A 14,478-nucleotide genomic window follows, 5' to 3' on the forward strand; every position below is an offset into this window, starting at 1 on the left:
AGTTGGACAAGGCTTCAAACACCTCAGCCAGGTGCTTCAGATGGTCTTCATAAGTCTTGGAGAAAACAATGACATCATCAAGGTACAACAGGACTGTCTCGAAGTTCTTGTGTCCAAGACAGCACTCCATTAGCCGCTGAAATGTCCCTGGGGCGCTGCAGAGCCCGAACGGCATGTAGTTGAACTCGCAGAGACCCATTGGTGTAGTAAACGCTGTTTTCTCCTTGTCTGCCTCAGCCACGGGAACCTGCCAATACCCACTAGTGAGATCTAAGGTGGAAAAATAGTTAGCAGTTTTAAGTGCGGCTAATGACTCTATTCTGGGTAATGGGTAGGCATTCTTATGTGTAATGCTGTTAATTTTTCTGTAATCAACACAAATTCTCATGGTACCATCTTTCTTTTTCACATAGACTATTGGAGCTGCCCAGGGGCTACAACTGTCTCTGATCACCCCAGCCTCCTTCAGTTCCCGCAACATACTTTTGGCACATTGATATTGTGTTGGGGGTATAGGCCGGTACCTTTCTTTAATGGGTGGATGATCTCCATTGGGGATATGGTGTTGAACCCCTTTTGCCTTCCCAAAGTCTAGAGGGTGTTTACTGAATACCCGCTCATACTCCTGAGTCACTCGGTAAACCCCACTCTTTTAGTATGAATGGGGGGAGTCAGTTCCCACCTGCAGCTGCTGACACCACTCCTCCAGTTGCTTTACAGAGCCATTGTCCCCTGCTTGTTCGGACGAGACAAAGGGCTCTGCTGCCTGTATTGCGTTGTTATTGACAGTAAGCAGCTTAGCAACTGTGGCATACCGAGGTATTGTGGCCTCCTCCTCCCCACAATTCAAGAGGCGTACAGGTACTCTCCCTTTGCGGACATCAACCACCCCTCTGGCTGTCAGGACAGTGGGCCGGCTATCAGAGTACACTGGCTCTACCAATGCTTGGTAATCTTTTCCTCTGAGGCCGATGGCTGCCCGACACCAAATTAACATTTAACATCTGGGGGGTATCGCAATGGGAAAAGAATCACTCACTCTGACGCTGCCAATTTCTCTGCTGGACAGTTCTACCTGCTGTCTTAGCATCAGGGCCTTGATCTCCTTCTGCAGGACTCATGGTTCACTGGAACCAGCACTCTCGGCTACCGGTTGCAACAAAACAATAACCTCGGCAAGACAAATTTCAATCACACTAGTGCCTAGGGTAATCATTGGGTTACATTCTCGTCGATCAATGTCTACAACTATCAGACCTTGACATTTTAACTCTACTCGCCCCACTTTAATGGTAATCTCTTTACATCGTACTTGCGGCAAAGACTGACCATTGCTGACAACTACTGTTTGTTCATCACTTGGGCCATGGGTAAGTTCGGAGTCAGCCCAATACCGCTTGTAAAGGATATATGGCATAGCTGTCACCTGAGAGCCAGTGTCCAGCAAAGCGTTCATGGGGATGCCGTCAATCACCACTGGGAGGACTGGTCGCCCTCCAACATACTTGGCTCGCCAATTCTCTGCGCCTTTTGGTCCTACTCCTGGGGGTTGACCCTCTGCCCCAGGGGTTGCTTGTTTAAATAACAGAATCTTGCGATGTGGCCTGCCTTGTGGCAGTGACGACAGATGGGACGTCCGTCCTGGTCATAGTGATCGCTGTTTCTCCCTCGGAGTGGCGGGACCCTCTTCTTCCGTAGCCACGGGACATCCTCTGGACTGGAGGCCAGCTGAATCTTCTCCTTTGAGGACACCTGCATGGACTGCACAGTTTTGGCAAGTGCAGCCATATTTTTGGTCAGCTCTTGGACCTGAAGGCGCAGTTCTGTAGATGGATCATTATCCAGAGTCTGTGCATCAGCCCCCACAAGGCTGGGAGGGAAAGATACTGCTTCTTGGTGGTATGTGATCACTGGGCGCCTACGGGGCGCTGGACGGCTGACATTTGGTTCATGCTGCACCCGGATAGCCCTGTCTTTGAAGTCTGCAAAGTCTAGGTCAGGGTTTTGAATGGCTATGATGCACAGCTGTGCTCTGTGGGTACTAGATAGGAGTCCCTCAATAAATTGCTCCTTTAACAGTCTGTCTCCATCTTTCACACTGTCTGGGTCAATCTGCTTTATGGCTCGCAGCGCCTCCTGCAGGTTAAGAGCATAGTCCCATATACTGTCCTGCGCTCTCTGCTTACACCCAAAAAATCTCATTTTTATTTCAGTTTCAGTGTAGGTGTCAAAGGTGCTTCTTAGCTTAGCCAGAATCTTTTTAACAGTCTCTTTATCAGTGTCCTGCCAGGCTTTTACTTCCCTTTGCGCTGCACCAGTTACTTGCCCAATAAGGATGTTCACTTTCTGGCTTTCAGACAGAGGATACACCTCAAACAAACTGCAAAGTCTTTCTTTAAATTCACTCAGGGTATGTGACTCCCCTGAGTACTGCGGTAACCAGGCTGCTCCCGGTATATAGGGCATGGACAACGGCATTATGGGGACTGCTGTGATGGGCGCTTGTTCCTGCTGCGTTCTGGAAGCGGCGCTGGCCGCTGGATCATGTGGCACTGTGGGGGGTGTGGTAGCGCTCACCGCTGCATCTTCTCTTGCCTCTGACATTCTCCTCCCCCCCTAGTTAACATTGGCCATGCCCTGGGTTGCGCTGGCTTACCGGTTGCCGCTCCGCAGGCTGGATGATCAGGGGACGTCGGGACAGCAGGCCTCTGCTTCTCACTTTCCGTGCGGTGGTCTCTTCCCACGCAGCACTTCACTTTTTTGCGTTCTCCGGTTGGCTCCGTCGATGACGGCCCGCCCCTTTGGCTTCCCACGCGCGCCAAGTGGTGGGGTAATGGCGGCAATGGAGCAATAAGCCTATGGCACACAACACAGTCTCTGGCACACAGGACCCGGGGACACCGGGCTTCCTAAATCCTGTTCGTGACACCAAAATGGGTCACCCACCAGGGCAGTGGGGTACTCGGTAAAGGGCAGGTATCTCAGAGGGAAGTGTCACAGTAGCGGTGACCTGGTCTGTGGCCCTGGGCATCCATGTAAAAGGGGTTAAGCGTGGCTGATTAAAGTTTATAAGTGGATGATACGTGACGCCACCTGTGGTGCTCGGCAATGAAGGGGTTAAACCGACGCTGCAGGCATATCCTCTGGGACAGATGGTATAAGGCAGCAAGATGTAATAGCTCCTCACAGGTAGAGCTGTAGTCCCAGGGCAGTGGGAATAGGTGTTGAGGAAGAGGGTGCAGTGTTAGGCACAGAGATGTAGCAGTGCTGAAGGGGTTGCAGGAAGAAGGCAATGACACAACAAGGTGCAGTTTCCTTTACCTTTACTTTGCTTTGAAAGTGCAGTCCAGGATCCAGATTACAGATGGAACGGGAGTTGGTCAGCCTGGAAGCAACTCAGGAATCTCTCTATGCAGATGGGTTGTGTAGTCTCCTTTCTAGCTCTTATCTGAGGTACATGCAGTATTGAGTTACACTGAAGTTCCTCTTGCTTGCTCTCTTTTAGAACCCCCTCCTATGACAGACAGCTGTAGCCTCCTTCTTCTGGCTCACACGTTGCTGTTGTGCCTCCGAGTCTTATGTGGGAACAGAGCATTTACAGCTTCCTATTCCTCCGGTTTTTGCTGCAGGAACATCAGTATCCATACAACCTCGGAGACCGGACTCTGGACCATGCGCTACGCTAGAAGTGAGCCCGAACTCTGCTCAAACCTCTAGCTCTTCTCCTCTCCTATCCACACACTTCACCCTCCTCACACGAACTATCTAACTTCCCCTTCCCGGCCTCCAGAGAGCAGCTCCTTCCCCAGCTTTGGTTCAGAGCTCCCTCTGCTGGCCTGGAGTGGGAACCGTGCTGTGTGTTGAATCTACCTGACAGAGACCCTTTATTGCTTCCAAGCATGACATCACACTCCCTAGGAGGAAGGTAATGCCACTGTGGTGACCATATTCCTGGGGGCACCACACAGGCAGGGCCTCTGTTAGGGCCCACGAGGGTGAGATTAGTTTCCCCTGTTTAAATTTATCTAGACATTTGTACTGGCTATTTGTTTGATCCTAGCTCTCTTGCACTGTGGATAACCTATTATGATGTTTTAATTATTGAATTAAAAGGTATTTTTTTAGGTTTTTTTCGTGTTTTCTTGTTTTTTATTGGTTTGTTTTTTTGAGTTTTTGACCCCAATATTTCTTCTAGAAGTTTGCTGACTTGCTGGCTACCCCATTGTTTGCTCTAAGCATCACAAACTGTTATTGAACTCTGTTCACTTTATGTTGCAAATTGCTGTGGATTCTGCTTCCTACACCTGAGTTTTACTTTTGACCTGCTGTTTTCCTCTTTTCTGCCCTACTGCTTGTCTAACCTCTGGTCTGTCCTACCTTGCTTATCGGTCTGCCATGCAGCATAGCCTGCTGTCTGCGTCGTACTATTCCATGTGCCTTCTAGGTGATTCTAAAAATACAAGTGTTAATAGATTATTTTTATCAATTAATATAAATTCTTAATTATGCCAGACATATTATCCAGTCAAGAGATATAGGCCATTGTTCATATGAGCCTCAACATTGACTCTTGAATTGATGTTTGCTGCAGTTTATTGTGTTGTTATCCATGGAAAACAGGGATGCAGGGTCATTGAACAATCCATGTTTGCTAACAGGTTGATTACCTTTTGAATCAGTCCATGCAACTTGTTGACAGGCAAATATTGAAGGACAAACTATGCAGATTGATTGAATTTTTAAACAATGAGAGTTGACCTCATCCCACCTTCCCTCTGACCTGAAGGACAGATGTGGGTATAAAAAGGATCTCTATCCTTCTGCTGTGAAGACTCTATAGAACAACAGCCAGAGACCATGGCTCCAACCAGAACAACACAGATTAGAGACACTCTACAGGTTACCAACTTAAGGGACCATGGGTCCAGCTAGAGGGATACAGATTTGCTCCATTGACCATCAATGATTCCATGGATACATTTGGAGAAGCCAGGTTGAGACAATTAAGTCATCTGGCCCCATGGAGATGTTTGGAGAAGCCAGGTTGGGACAATTAGGTCACCTGGCTGCATACCTCAATGGACTGTCAGCTTCCTAAGCTTGTCGTTACCTCCTCTCTTTGGGTGCCCGCCAAGAGCGGGGAGCCCCTGTGGTGGTAGTCGGTCCTGGAAGCCCCAAAGTCGCAGCTGCTCTAATCCCAGCGAGCCAGAGGAAGGGTGAGATGCTGTAATTTGCACCATCTTATGTACATACTGGGACTGTTCTATATGTTATTGTCTCTTGGTGGTTCAATAAAGTATTGCCACACTATTTAACACTCACCCTGTGTTGTCTGCGTAGCATAGTAACATAGTTATTAAGGTTGAAGGAAGACTTTAAGTCCATCTAGTTCAACCCATATCCTATCCTAACTTGCCCTAACATGTTGATCCAGAGGAAGGCGAAAAAAACCCATGTGGCAAACAGTAAGCTTCACATTGGGGGAAAAAATTCCTTCCCGACTCCACATACGGTAATCAGACTATGTTACGCTGTGGACACAGGTGACGAGAGTGGACCCACTGGACCGTGGCGCCGAGCTCTCCCCGAGCGAGCGCACCAAGTGGACCGACCCCTATACAGGGACCGTTAGGGAACAGACTCGGGAAGTTCTAGCGCCACGGCAGCCAGGACCAGGGGTCGGCTCAGGAGGGTGAACAAGTGATGAGGAACAGAGGAAGGTCCAGAGAGGAACCAGGGTGACCAGGGTCCAGAGGCTGCGGAAGAGGAAGAAGGACGGAGGAAGGCGGGGGTCCAGGAAGAGGCGAACTGAAAAGGAAGGAGACACAGGGGTTAGGCAGGAGGAACGGACCGGAGGAACAGAGGAACACTGAGGACACAGGCAGAAGACACAGTAACTAACAGGAGGCACAAGACACAAGGAATAAACTAGAGCTCAGCTAGCAAGGAACAAGCAGCAGGGAGCGCGGCCTAGACAACCGAGAGGCAACTCAATAGTCAGGCGCCTCCACTAAGGGAGGGTGGCCTGAAATACCTGGTGGTGGCCTCTGATAGGTCGGGAGGCCGGTCCGGGTCAGGTCACGGCAGACAGGTGGCTGCCGGTAGGAGCGTGCGGCTTATCCCTCCGGCGCGTGCGCAGAGGCACAGTGCGCGCGGCCGAGGGAAGTGGAGGAGAACGTCGGGACGCCGGCCGCCGGAAAGCAAGGAGAGCGGAGGCGCGCGCGCAGGACGCGTCAGAGGAGAGAGTCGGGGCAGAAGCAGGAGCGGTGAGTATGGCAGCGGGAGCGGCGCTAACAGACTAGCTCCCTGGATCAACGCAATATTAAGGAAATTAGTGTATATACCCTGTAATATTATACTTTTCAAGAAAGGCATCCAGTCCCTTCTTAAATTTTATTAGGGAATCACTCATTACGACATCATATGGCAGAGAGTTCCATAGTCTCACTGCTCTTACAGTAAAGAATCCGCGTCTGTGAGTATGCTTAAGCCTTCTTTCCTCCAGACGTAGAGGATGCCCCCTTGTCCCTGTCACAGGTCTAAGAGTAAAACGATCATTAGAAAGGTCTTTGTATTCTCCCCGCATATATTTATACATTGTAATAAGATCACCCCTAAGCCTTCGATTTTCCAAACTAAATAACCCCAGGTGTAATAACTTGTCTTGGTATTACAGACCCACTAGTTCCCTAATAACCTTGGTCGCTCTTCTCTGCACCCGCTCCAGTTCAGCTATGTCTTTCTTATACACCGGAGACCAGAACTGTACACAGTATTCTAAGTGTGGTCGCACTAGTGACTTATATAGAGGTAAAATTATGTTCTCCTCATGAGCATCTATGCCTCTTTTAATGCATCCCATTATTTTATTTGCCTTTGCAGCAGCTGCCTGACACTGGCCACTAAATGTGAGTTTGTCGTCCACCCATACACCCAGGTCTTTTTCAGTGACAGTTTTGCCCAGTGTTTTACAATTAAGCACATAATTATACATCTTCTTCGTTCTACCCAAGTGCATGACCTTACATTTATCCCCATTAAAGCTCATTTGCCATTTATCAGCCCAAGCTTCTAGTTTACATAAATTCTCCTTTAATATAAAATTGTCCTCCTCTGTATTGATTACCCTGCAGAGTTTAGTGTCATCTGCAAATATTGAAATTCTACTCTCTATGCCCCCTACAAGGTCATTAATTAATATGTTAAAAAGACGCGGGCCCAAAACTGACTCCTGTGGTACCCCACTGCTAACCGTGACCCAGGCCGAGTGTGCTCCATTAATAACCACCCTTTGTTTCCTATCCCTGAGCCAGCTCCTAACTCACCTACACATATTTTCCCCTATCCCCATTGTTCTCATTTTATGTATCAACCTTTTGTGTGGCGTCCATGTACACCACTTTCACTGCATTCCCTTGGTCCAGTCCTGAACTTACCTCTTCATAAAAGCTTATCAGATTAGTCTGACAGGAACGGTCCCTTGTAAACCCATGTTCATATTGGGTCATGAGGTTATTCTTCTTCAGATACTCCAGTATAGTATCTCTTAGAAAACCCTCCAGGATTTTATCCACAGTTGAGGTTAAACTTACTGGCCTATAATTTTCAAGTTCAGTTTTTGTCCCCTTTTTGAATATTGGCACCACATTTGGTATACGCCAGTCCTGTGGTACAGACCCTGTTATTGTGGAATCTTTAAAGATTAAAAATAATGGTCTATCTATGACTGTGCTTAATTCCTGCAGTACTCGGGGGTGTATCCCATCCGGGTCCGGGGATTTGTCAATTTTAGTGATTTTTAGATGCCGCCGTACTTCCTGCTGGGGTAAGCAGGTGACATTTAATGGAGAATTTTTATCCCTGATCATGTTATCCGTCATGGGATTTTCTTGTGTAAATACTGTTGAAAAAAGTCACTTAGCATATTGACTTTTTCCTCATCCACCATTTCATCCAGACTATTTTTAAGGGGGCCAACACTATCATTTTTTAGCTTCTTACTATTTATGTAGTTAAAGAATATTTTGGGATTATTTTTACTTTCTCTGGCAATGAGTCTCTCTGTCTCAATTTTTGCTGTCTTGATTTGCTTTTTACAGAATTTATTTAATCTTCTGTATTTAGTTAATACCTCATCACTACCTACTTGCTTTAATTCTCTAAATGCTTTATTTTTATCTCTTATTGTGCCCCTTACAGCTCTATTTAGCCATATTAGTTTCCTCATATTTCTCGCATGTTTATTCCCATACGGTATATATTGTGCACAGGTCCTATTCAGGATGCTAATAAACGTCTCCCATTTTCTTTGTATACTTTTATGTCTCAGGATATCGTCCCAGTTAATTACACCAAGATCATCTCTCATCCGTTGGACATTTGCCTTCCTGAAGTTTAGTGTCCTTGTAACCCCTCTACTACACATCTTATTAAAGGACACCTGATAACTTATTATTTTGTGATCACTATTACCCAAGTGACCCCCAACCCTTACATTTGATATGCGGTCTGGCCTGTTGGTTAATATTAGGTCTAGCAGTGCCCCCCCTCTTGTTGGGTCCTGAACCAGTTGTGAAAGGTAATTGTCTCTCATAGTTATCAAAAACCTATTACCTTTGCTGGAACTGCAGGTTTCTGTTCCCCAATGTATTTCAGGGTAGTTGAAGTCCCCCATAATAATGACTTCTCCTTGAGTCGCTGCTTCATCTATTTGCTTTATGAGGATATTCTCTGTTGCTTCCATTATTTTTGGAGACTTATAACAAACCCCTAACAGTAATTTATTATTTTTCCCCCCTCCCCTTATCTCTACCCACAGGGACTCTACATTTTCATTAGATTCATATATATTATCACGCAGGATGGGTTTTAAGGATGATTTTACATATAAACACACACCTCCCCCTCGCTTATTTGTTCGGTCATTTCTAAACAGACTATAGCCCTGTAAATTAACCGACCAGTCATGGCTCTCATCCAGCCATGTCTCAGATATCCCCACCATGTCATAATTATGTTCCAACAACATTAACTCCAATTCCTCCATTTTGTTGGCGAGGCTTCTGGCATTAGTATACATGCACTTTATGTATCTCTCTGTACCTCTATTCTTTCTTAAAATATTAACTGTTCTAACCCCACCCCCCATGCCACCCCCACCCCCAATTTCATTATTTGTGCCCAGGTCTCTATCTGCACTGTCTTCCCCTCCTATAAAAGGAAGTCTTCCGCTCCTATAAAAGGAAAAGTGGTATGAGCCTTGATCCATGAGGCCTTTCTAAAGACAGCCAGGCCAGCATACGAGAGCACCCACTGACCCTCGTGTCTCCGCATCAATCAAGCACCTCCCTGATGGTATTGCAAGGATAAAGATTTGCCTGTATTTCTAATCATTGAAAACATCATTAATCCTAACCAAATCCTTAACTCCATTAACTGAGATGATGCGCTATAAGCAGGTTGCGGGATGCAGTGATGCAAAGGTGGCAGAGTAAGGGTTAGCAAATTTAAGAAATTTAATTAACTGGGTTGATAAACTCCTTGCAGGGAAATAAATGGTTAAATGGTGAAAAGCAAGTGCAAGATAATAACAGTCCAATTATTAAACTTATTGTGTCCTTTATGTTCCTCCACCGCTGATATTCCTGTGGGGGTTGTAGCACCGGCAACGACCGGGGAGATGTCCACAGATGGGGTCCATCAAATGATGATCCGTCCCCAGGTGGCAATGGGCAGTCTCCTGTTTTACCCATTGAGCCCCTAGTCCATGAGCCTGTGCAGCCAAAGCAAACAGGGCCGCAGCAATCCCGGGGTTAAACGTGGACTGATGTGTAACAGAAGGCAGAGAGAGCCTCAAGCTACTGTCGTTTACTCTGCCTTCGCTTCTCCACACGTGCGCGCTACTCACAGTCACTGGGCGCATGGCACTCTTTACTCTCACTGTCCTGCTGGTGGTATTGGGAGCCGTCGGTTGCAGCCCGTCGCAGCGCCGACGCTCGTGGTGTGGAGTGCGCTGCTCACCCTGCCCCACTTCGGCCCCTTGATTTCCAGTTCGGCCCCTCCTTCCGAGTCATGGGACCTGTCCAGTCCCCTATTCCTTCCCCCTGGCAGGGCTGTCGTTGGAGGCAGGCAGACCAGGCTGCTGCCTGCTGCCTGCGCTGACTCACCCCGCTGCCGCATTGAACTATACCGGCATCTGCTGGTACAGTTCAAAGCAATGATGGAGGAGAGAGCGTCAGCTGACGCTCCCTCTCCCATCATTCCCCGCTCTGCCTCTGACACTGCGGGTGCGCAATGATGTCATCGCGCACTCACTGTGTGCCAACAGTGCAGCCACTGAGACAGGAGCCGGGAGCAGTGCGGGCATGAGGAGAGGTGAGGAGTGTTTTTTTTAATGTAACAGTGAGTACTGGACTATGGGCAATTCTCGGGGGGGGTGTTACATACCATGTGGTGCTGTGCTATATACCATGGTGCTGTGCTATATACCATGTGGGGCTGTGTTGTTTACCATGGTACTGTGCTATATACCATGATACTGTGCTATATACCATGTGGCGCTGTGCTATATACCATGTGGGGCTGTGTTATATATCATGTGATGCTGTGCTATATACAGTCATATGTTAAAGTTTGGGCACCCCTATTAATGTTAACCTTTTTTCTTTATAACAATTTTGGTTTTTGCAACAGCTATTTCAGTTTCTTATATCTAATAACTGATGGACTCAGTTATATTTCTGGATTCAAATGAGGATTATTATACTAACAGAAAATGTGCAATCTGCATTTAAACAAAATTTGACCGGTGCAAAAGTATGGGCACCCTTATCATTTTCTTGATTTGAACACTCCTAACTACTTTTTACTAACTTCCTGAAGCACTAAATTGGTTTTGTAACCTCATTGAGCTTTGAACTTCATAGCCAGGTGTATCAAATCATGAGAAAAGGTATTTAAGGTGGCCACTTGCAAGTAGTTCTCCTATTTGATTCTCCTATGAAGAGTGGCATCATGGGCTCCTCAAAACAACTCTCAAATGATCTGAAAACAAAGATTATTCAACATAGCTTTTAATAATAATAAATTTTATTTTTATAGCGCCGACATATTCCGCAGCACTTTACATTTCAGAGGGGATTTGTACAGACAATAGACATTACAGCATAACAATAATCACATACAGTAGATTATAACAAATACCAAGAGGAGTGAGGGCCCTGCTCGCAAGCTTACAGTCTATGAGGAAAGAGGTAGACACGAAAGGTGGGTGGTAACAGTTGCCCTGATTGTATGGACCAGCCATAATGTTAAGTGTGTAACAGTACAGACACAGAGGGCTAATGGATGCATAAAGCATGTGGGAACATGATGCTGGGAACCTGGTTATGGTAAAACTTTTGGCTCTGCCACACAGGGATAGGTTAGGTTAATGTGTTGAGGCGATAGGCCAGTCTGAATAAATGTGTTTTCAGGACACGCTTAAAATTGTGGGGATTGGGGACTAATCGTATTGACCTGGGAAGTGCATTCCAAAGAATTGGCGCGGCACGTGTAAAGTCCTGGAGACGGGAGTGGGAGGTTCTGACTATTGAGGATACTAACCTCAGGTCATCAGCAGAACGGAGGGCGCGGGTAGGGTGGTATACTGAAACAAGGGAGGAGATGTAGGGTGGTGCTGAGCCATTGAGGGCTTTGTGGGTGAGGGTAATAAGTTTATACTGAATTCTGGAGTGGATGGGTAGCCAGTGTAATGACTGGCACAAGGTAGAGGCATCGGTGTAACGATTGGTGAGGAATATGATCCTGGCTGCAGCATTCAAGACAGATTGGAGAGGGGAGAGTTTGGTAAGAGGGAGACCGATTAGAAGAGAGTTACAATAGTCGAGACGAGAATGAATAAGAGAAACAGTAAGAGTTTTTGCAGAGTCAAAAGTAAGAAAAGGTCGAATTCTAGAAATGTTTTTGAGGTGCAGATGACAAGAGCGAGCCAGTGATCGAATGTGGGGGCAAAGGAAAGCTCGGAATCAAGTATGACCCCAAGACAGCGGGCATGTTGCTGGGGAGTAATAGTGGAACCACACACGGAAATGGCAATGTCGGGTGTAGGTACATTAGTAGCGGGAGGAAACACAAGGAGTTCAGTCTTTGACAGGTTCAGTTTCAGATATAGTGAGGACATGATACTAGACACAGCGTTTAGACAATCGCCAGTGTTTTCTAGAAAGGCTGTCGTGATGTCAGGAGAAGAAGCGTATAATTGGGTGTCATCAGCATAGAGATGGTACTGGAAACCAAATCTACTGATTGTTTGACCAATAGGGGCAGTGTACAAGGAGAAGAGGAGGGGGCCTAGAACCGATCCTTGAGGAACCCCAACAGTAAGGGGAAGGTGAGAGGAGGAGGAACCGGCAAAAGAAACAGTAAAGGAGCGGTCGGAGAGATAGGAGGAGAACCAGGAGAGAACGGTGTCCTTGAGGCCAATGGAATGGAGCATAGTGAGGAGGAGCTGATGATCCACAGTGTCGAATGCTGCAGAGAGATCCAAGAGAATTAGCATGGAGTAATGACCATTTGATTTAGCTGTTAGCAGATCATTAGAGACTTTAGTGAGGGCAGTTTCAGTGGAGTGTAAAGAGCGGAAACCGGATTGGAGAGGGTGGAGAACAGAGTTTTCTGAGAGATAGCGGATAAGACGGGGGTGGACCAGGCGTTCCAGGAGTTTAGAGATGAAGGGAAGATTAGAGACAGGTCTATAGTTAGCGGCACAGTTTTGGTCGAGGGATGGTTTTTTAAGTAGTGGATGTATGATGGCATGCTTAAATGAGGAGGGAAAAATACCAGAAGAGAGAGAGAGGTTAAATATTTTAGTTAGGTGAGGGGTGACAGCAGGGGAAAGGGACTGGAGGAGATGTGACGGAAATGGGTCACTGGTGCAAGTAGTTGGGCGAGAAGATGCAAGGAGCCTGCTTACTTCTTCTTCTGTGACTGGTTCAAAATCAGAGAGTGAGTTAGATGCAGTGGGGGAGGGAGGACAGTGCATGGTATGAGGGGATTTGGAGATAATTTCTTGTCGGATCTGGTCAATTTTTTCTTTGAAGTAATTGGCCAGATCGTCAGCTCGGAGCTCCGTGGTTGGGGCCTGTACTCTTGGATTGAGTAGAGAATGAAAAGTGTCAAAGAGACGTTTCGGGTTATTGGACAGTGAGATGATGAGGGTGTTGAAATAGGTTTGTTTGGAGAGGTGAAGGGCAGTGTTGTATGTTCTAAGCATAAACTTAAAATGGATGAAATCTTCGTGTAGATTGGATTTTCTCCACAGATGTTCGGCGCACCTGGAGCACCGCTGCAGGAAACGTGTTTGCACCGTGTGCCAGGGTTGTCGCCGTCTGCGTTGTGGTGTTCTATTTATAGGGGGTGCAATTTCATCCAGGGCACTTTGAAGTGTTTCATTGTAATGCTTCAATGCAGAATCAGGACATGAGAGGGAGGAGATAGGGGCCAATGAAGACTGCAAGTTCTTCAGAAGTTTCTGGGTGTTAATGGCCTGTATGTTTCTATAAGTCTGGACAGTGGGGGTGACCTGAGCAGCCTGGCAGTTCTTTATAGAGAATGAAAGAAGATTGTGGTCAGAGAGCGGGAGAGGGGAGTTTGCAAAATCATCCACTGCACAAAGCCGAGAGAAGACCAAGTCGAGGGAGTTTCCGTCTTCATGCGTTGGAGAATTAGTAAGCTGCGAAAGGCCAAATGAGGAGCTTAGAGATAAAAGGTGAGTAGCAGATGGGGAGAGGGGAAGAGCAATGGGGATGTTGAAATCTCCCATGATGAGGGTAGGGATGTCACAGGAGAGAAAATGTGGAAGCCAAGTGGAAAAATGATCCAGGAACTGATGGGAGGGGCCGGGAGGACGATACACCACCGCCACTCGCATGGAGAAGGGGGTGTAGAGTCTGACGGCATGGACCTCAAAAGAAGGGAAGACAAGTGAGGGTACTTGAGGGATAACCTGAAAGGTACATTTTGGTGATAGGAGCAGACCAACGCCTCCACCAGCTCTATTGTCTGATCTTGGAGTATGAGAGAAGTGTAGTCCACCATATGAAAGAGCAGCAGCAGCGGTAGTGTCTGACTGCTGGATCCAGGTTTCAGTAAGAGCCAGGAGGTTAAGAGAATTAGAAAGGAAGAAGTCATGAATGAAGGAGAGTTTGTTACACACTGAGCGAGAATTCCAAAGTGCACAATTAAGAGAGACAGATGGCATGCAGGGAATATTAATAAGATTAGAGGGGTTTCTGAGTGTAGCAGTGGGGGGGTTTGACTTTCTATAACATGGGGGACCAGGGTTGGGAGCAATGTCTCCTGCAACTAGGAGAAGGAGGATAGAAAGAGTGAGCAGATGGTTAAGTGATTTGTGAGAGCGTCTCTGGTGTTGAATGGTGGGACTGGCTGGATCTGTGCAATTTAACAATGTGAAAAGAG

This window comes from Dendrobates tinctorius, unplaced genomic scaffold (genome assembly GCF_039654945.1).
Source record: "Dendrobates tinctorius isolate UK_male_01 unplaced genomic scaffold, ASM3965494v1 ptg000383l, whole genome shotgun sequence".
Classification (NCBI taxonomy): domain Eukaryota; kingdom Metazoa; phylum Chordata; class Amphibia; order Anura; family Dendrobatidae; genus Dendrobates; species Dendrobates tinctorius.